Source organism: Nilaparvata lugens, chromosome 8 (assembly GCF_014356525.2).
Source record: "Nilaparvata lugens isolate BPH chromosome 8, ASM1435652v1, whole genome shotgun sequence".
NCBI classification, from domain to species: domain Eukaryota; kingdom Metazoa; phylum Arthropoda; class Insecta; order Hemiptera; family Delphacidae; genus Nilaparvata; species Nilaparvata lugens.
This window is the reverse complement of record NC_052511.1, coordinates 49,765,291-49,772,339: the sequence shown is the minus strand read 5'-3', so window position 1 is coordinate 49,772,339 and position 7,049 is coordinate 49,765,291.

The following is a 7,049-nucleotide window of genomic DNA, read 5'->3' as shown; positions in this document are numbered from 1 at the left end:
TTCTACAGAATGCATTGATGAATCTGATAAAATCAGTAAAGCAGTAGCTGTTCTGGCATTTCATAATTATCATTGATTTTATTGGAATCATTTTAAAATTGAAAATCACAACAATATTAATCACAAACTCTTGTAGGGGTATTCCAGTAAAACATGCTCTGTATTAAGATTTTTATAGTTCCTTTTGATACTACTGATGCCACTGAAAAAATTTAAAAATTATTCAAATATCCAAATTTATTAAAATTCTGTGTAAAATAGAACCAATTTAATATTCTCCTATTAAGATTGCCTATGATTGTAGATATACCAGAAAAGAGAACAATATTGTATTGTTCTAAAATTTTTCTGTGAAGAGATTTCCAGTCGGATACAGAAGTACCTGTTCAGTAAAATCATCAATTTCAAATCAATTATTTATTTACCACTAACTCAACTAATTTCAAAATTAACATAATTGATGAATCAGCTTATTCTTAATCTGCGTTTACACCGGAGTTAATAACACGAGTTATTAACAAAAAGTTATTAACTTGACTTAATCGTCAAACGTTTCTCTTGACAAAAGTTTAATAACTCATGTTTCTAACAGAAAATTCCTTGTAATTAACAAGATCTTGTTATCAATATAATTAACTTCCATATGATTTCATTTAACGAGAGTATTCATATGATATAACAGCCGGAATAAAAAGCAAAAATTGTCTTCAAATTTGAATTGAAACATGTGTGTGATCATTAACATAATGATCTTCATCTGATCTAATGTAAATGAATTATTAAAATGCGTTTACACCAGAGTTTAAAACAAAAGTTTCTAAAATAAGTTAATAACATTTTCTTTTGGCTGCTAGTTTTGTTATCAACAAAAGTTAATAACTTTGTCACGTGTTTTGTCTGCAGCTGTAGTTATTAGGGAACAGCTGTAGTTGTAGGGTAGGGATGCTTGGCGAGGGGGTTGCGGGGAAGATAGTAAACTTTTATTAACAAAATTTAATGCGATAAAGAGGCTTTTGTTATTAACATAACACATTTCCTTTGATCTTTACCGACTCTCGATGGATAACATAAATCTTGTTAATAAAAAGGAATTTTCTGTTGAAAACACGAGTTATCAACTTTTTTCAAGAGAATTTTTTGTCGATTCAGTCAAGTTGACAACTTTTTATTAATAACTCATGTTATCAACTCCGATGTAAACGCAATTCAACATGATGTTATTGACTTTTTTAATTAACATACATCAGTTGATAACAGAAATGTTAAAGACTTGTGTTATTAACTCCGGTGTAAACGCAGCTTTAAAATGTTGATGAATTCTAAGTCCATAGAATTTCAATTATAGTATAATTATCATACATGATTCATTTGCATGAAAAATATTCATTGATGTATGTTTAGTTGAATCAGGATATCAGAATCATAAGAAAACATATAAAAAACATAAAACACAACTGCAAGAATCACATGAGTTTAATAATTCGATTGGAACAATATTTGAAGCTCAAACATTGAAGCATTGAACAGCAGATTATATAGGTAGTGTGAATGTAGCACTACGATTGGCCATCATCAATCAATCAATAGATGCTAAGCTCTACTGTCATTGGCTGAGACAAGGCACACTCAAGTATTATTCCAATGTCGCCCTCTCGGCCAATGGCAGTGGAGCTGAGCCTCTATTGGTCGACAGCTAATGGCCAATCGTGAGCCTTCACTCACACACTATAGATTTCGCTGCTGCAATGTTTGAGCTTTCAGTCTACTAGAGATTGATAATGGTGTAACAACCGAGACTAGTAACTTAAATTGTTCTGATAAACTATTAGTTTTGATAACATCAAGTATTTTTTATTAAATATGGATATTCACCACAGCATCACCTTCACAACAGAACAGAAATGTGATATATAGTTTCATGTCTAGGCCTTTTAAATGCTACAGAATTTCATTTTTTTACTGAATTCATCAATAAATCATTATTGATTATTGATATAAATGATTGTAGGAGATTTGAGGAGTATAGCAATCTTCTTCTCCCTTATCATCATCATCTTCGTCTTCTCCTTCTTCTTCTTCTTCTTCTTCTTCTTCTCCTTCTCCTTCTTCTTCTTCACCTCCTTCTTCTTTTTCTCCTTCTTCGTTTTCTCCTTCTTCTTCTTCTTCTTCTTCTTCTTCTTCTTCTTCTTCTCCTTCTCCTTCTCCTTCTTCTTCATCTTCTCCTTCTTCAACGTCTTCATATTCTTCTTCTACCTCATCATCTTCTTTGTCACTTTCTTCTTCTTGTTCTACTTCTCAATTCCCTATTGAGAGGTATCAATTTCACGCCGTATGCAAACCATATCTGTTTCAAATCCATTCCATATGCAAAATAATTTATAGTTTAGTTCGACATTGAGATTGCTGGTACAAACACTGCAGAGATTATATAATATGCTCCAATATAAAACTTATATTTTACAAGACACCAAGACACCTATAATACAATACAAACTCTAAACATGAATAAACTACACACAAAGAGTTCAATGCCGCGTGTTTTCAATTTAGCCTGTGCTTGAAACTAATGCTTTTGCACTCTCTTATCTTCATACAATAATCTATACACCACATATTGAATTTGAAATTTAAACCATACCATCTCTGATCAGGAAAGACTTGGAAATAAGTGTGGGATGACATAGCAAAATGTCAAGGACACATGTATTATTTGCAAAATTGGTAAAGAAGAAGGAAAAACAAAGAAGATGAAGTATCAAAAAGGTGATGAAGAATAAGGAGAATTCTACAAGGACATGTGACCATAATTCGCAATTACAGAAAAACAAAAATGACAATACGCGAACTTTATTCAGCTGGATATAAATCACCCTGTCGTATGTGAATGTATAATATGTAGGAATAGGGAAACCCCAATCCATGTATTAGACTGTATCGATATCCTTGTCTGTTCTCCGTGTGTATGCTATTGAATAATATCGTCAACATAATAATTTATGTGTTATATATCCTGGTTCTGATTCAAATTACATCATTTGTATTTCAGAAAAATATTTCAGTAAAAATAGTAGTCGGAGAAAGATTAATTAACTTACTGACCGACTCACTCTACTCGGTATGAATTTATTACTGAGTTGAAACTCGCCAAATTGTGCGAGATTTCAATCTTTTAATGCAAGCGCATATGACTTGAGGTTGTATTCAACCACTACCACCGTAAACGGAGGTAGTGATTCAACTCGACAACACAGTCGATACAGAGTTGCCAATTTGAATATATCCAGTCTTGTGGATTGGCATGATGAGGTTGAAATTTTGCACGGTTTGGCAACACGGATATTATTTATTAAAGTTTCAACTCAAGAGACTTTATACAAACTTCAACAGCCAATAAACAGCTCCTAAGATAACCCCAAATTGAGGCACTTTTATACTGCTTTGAGTTGAAACAGATAATGTCTGTCTAAACATTTTTATAAAGCAGAAGACAGGTTTGTGAATGTTGATGATTGATTGATTAATTTCATTTATTAGGGGCGGAGATCGGACTCCAGGTCCTCTCTGCACATTCTTTACATTCCATACAAATGATTACTATAATAACAAAACCAAGATTATAATAAATTACAAAAATGAACAGAAAATCTAAACTTCACCTTGATAACTAATACAATTTTTTTTTACAAAAATGAATTTGAAAATGAAAATGAAAGAGAGAAGAAGAAGAAGAAGAAGAAGAAGAAGAAAAGTGTAAGAGAAGAATAATAAGAAGACAGGATAAGAAGAAGAATATGAAGAAGTAGAAAAAATATGTTTCATATTCTTATCAATTAGCCAATAAAAGTTATTTTCAGATCATACAACAAAAATATCTCAGAAATATCCACTTCAGATTACATGTTACTTAGTCTTATCATGAGACCATTGCTAAATTTGGAATTGGACAGGACAGTAATAATATTATAAGATTTGAATGATTATTAATTACAGTATAAAATATTATATTTTGAGTACGAAATCAAATTCCGATTCATAACTGAACAAGAGCTGATAAACTGATATTATATCAATAATAATAACATCGAGTGACCTGGCTGGCTCAGGTCTGGTGTCAGAGTTTTCAGGTCGCAACTGATCGATTTCAGGGCCTCTGACATGACCTAACGACTGCTATTTAAACATAACCCAACGCAGTTTTCAGGTCGCAACTGATCAATTTCAGAGCCTTTGACATGACCTAACGACTGCTTTTTATTACTTTAATGATTGAATGTTTAAGATTCGGGTTATGAGGGATGTAGGAATTTTAACCAGAAGACTAATTTTGTCTACAAAAAAAGAAAAATCTGGTGTGGCACACTCACACAACTTTCCTTGCCGTTATGAAAATTGATCACCTGACGCTAGTGTACTCACGCATCTTAAGTCTACTACTATTCTAAGATCTGAGCCAGCTGGTGACAGGACAATAACGCTGGAAACACACGAGGTCTGCTATCTCTTCATAGTGAATGATTTGATAGAATCAACAGTCGGAAACAGTTTGCAATTATTGAAATAATCACATTTTCTCGAATTTCGAGCTTATTTTCAATTTTAGGTGAAAATGTTACTGAACATTAATTGTAGAGATTTTCATGCTCAATCTTTTCCACTTAAAATTTTCTGTTTAAATTGAATCTGAAGCCTGATAATTGGGAATCTAAAATCAAACTTTGCATAGATGGGGCGGAGCTCCTGAAATTTTTACAGTTATGGGACTTATGGCAGTTGATAGAACTTATCAATGACTAATTTAGGTATGAATTTGATCAAAATCGTTGGTGCCGTTTTCGAGAAAATTGCGAAAAACCCTGTTTTTGACAACATTTTTGCCATTTTAGCCGCCATCTTGAATCACATTTGATCGAAATTGTTCGTGTCGGATCCTTATATTGTAAGGACCGCAAGTTCCAAATTTCAAGTCATTCCGTTAATTGGGAGATGAGAGATCGTGTACACAGACGCACATACACTCATACATACACACACACACACACACCACACACACACACACAACACACACACACACACACACACACACACACACACACACACACACACACACACACACACACACACACATATATACAGATCAATACCCAAAAACCACTTTTTTGGACTCAGGGAACTTGAAATGTATAGAAATTTAGAAATTGGGGTACCTTAATTTTTTCGGAAAGCAATACTTTCCTTACCAATGGTAATAGGGCAAGGAAAGTAACAAGAATACAAAAAATCATAAGCCCGTCAATGTTTCAATCTGCAGTCATTATCTTGAGAATTTATTAGGGAAAAATTCGTTCTGTATGTATTTTTTGTGCTGTCAGGGTATTCTGATATTCATTGACTGAATTATAGTATGCAAATTATAGTTTATAAGAGATAAACTCGTACATTATCCGACTCAGGTATTAGATCATTAATTTTGGTTCTGCTCCTTTTTCTTTCATCTCTCCTTATTCTTCTTGTTGTTGTTGTTGTTCTTCTTCTCCTCCTTCTTCTTCTTCTTCTTCTCCTTCTCCTCCTCATCCTCCTCCTTCTTCTTCTTCTTCTTCTTCTTCTCCTTCTCCTTCTCCTTCTTCTTCTTCTTCTTCTTCTTCTTCCTCTTCTTCTTCTTCTTCTTCTTCTTCTTCTTCTTCTTCTTCTTCTTCTTCTTCTCCTCCTTCTTCTTCTTCTTCTTCCTCCTCCGCCTCTTCTTCTTCTTCTCTCACTTATCCTACATCTCTTTTTTCACTTTCTGAACACTCCACCTTTTCCTCCTACTTCATGATCGATTACGTGCCATTTGATAGCGTCGTTACATCTTCTGTACCTCTTTTTATTTTGTCCATTTTTCCTGAAAAAATGCACTTTGTTTGACGATTTATGTAGCCTATTAGACCCTGAAGTATCGGTTTCATGAACAGGTAATAAACTACATCACTCTCGTGAGATTCCCTCTAAACTGTCAGCATTGAATAGAAGGCATCTACATGCTATTTATTAAAGGAATGATGACAGTGGATATCGCTATACATTAACACTGTGCGCGGGAATTCCTGATCTTTGCAATGAGATCCACTTTAAAATGTCAGTATTCCTGATAAACAACATATCATTGCTTTCCATTCTAACGATGCTGACTCAAGTGAACCTCACTTTATATCGTCTTGCATGTTGCAAGAAGATAGTAATTAATCTGCATATCTGATTCCTTGTTTTGTATTGAAATAGGAGGTGCAAAATATCAGCTTTGACAAATTACGTGACCTTGGAGTATTGAGTGAATAATTTAGAATAATTCCAAAAACGTTACACCCATGTTTACCCTATCTTTGGATGAATCTGAGAGACTGTGATAGTGTTATTTCGATCAAAAATAATAAGCATCAAGTTGGTATTTTTTATGAACAAATAACTCTAAGTAAATTCAAGGAACGTACTATTATTCGTTTTTACTTTTTATTCTTTGCAGAAGTATCTGGTCTTTGTCAAGACCAAGAAATACCCTCAATATTTAATAAAATTGTAAGTTTAGATATTTTTGGACAGAAAATTTTGTGGAAATCTAGAAGACATAACCTCATTTGCACTTCTAAAGCTGGGTTTACACCAAAGTTATTAACAAAATGTTAATGACTTAATCTTTATAGATTCTATTAGATTGAACGGAACTTGACAACCACAATGTTCATCATGTGTATGATAAAGCTATGTTCAATCTAATAGAATCTATAAGGATTAATTTATTAACATTTTGTTAATAACTTTGGTGTAAACGCAGCTTTATGTTACCAAAATTTGGGAGAGAAATAGTACGTACAAGGTATTCTGAGTTTTTCTCTCCCAATCAGTGTTTCATTGTAGAAAAAGAATAAATAATAAAATGAATAAATAAGTTGTATGTGGTTAATATTTCAATTTTCATCATCTATGCTCACTGAATCAATCTTGAATTGTTTATTAATGATCAAGTCAATCTAAGATTGGAACTGAATTCATTAAATAGGTAATAGGAGTGATCGACC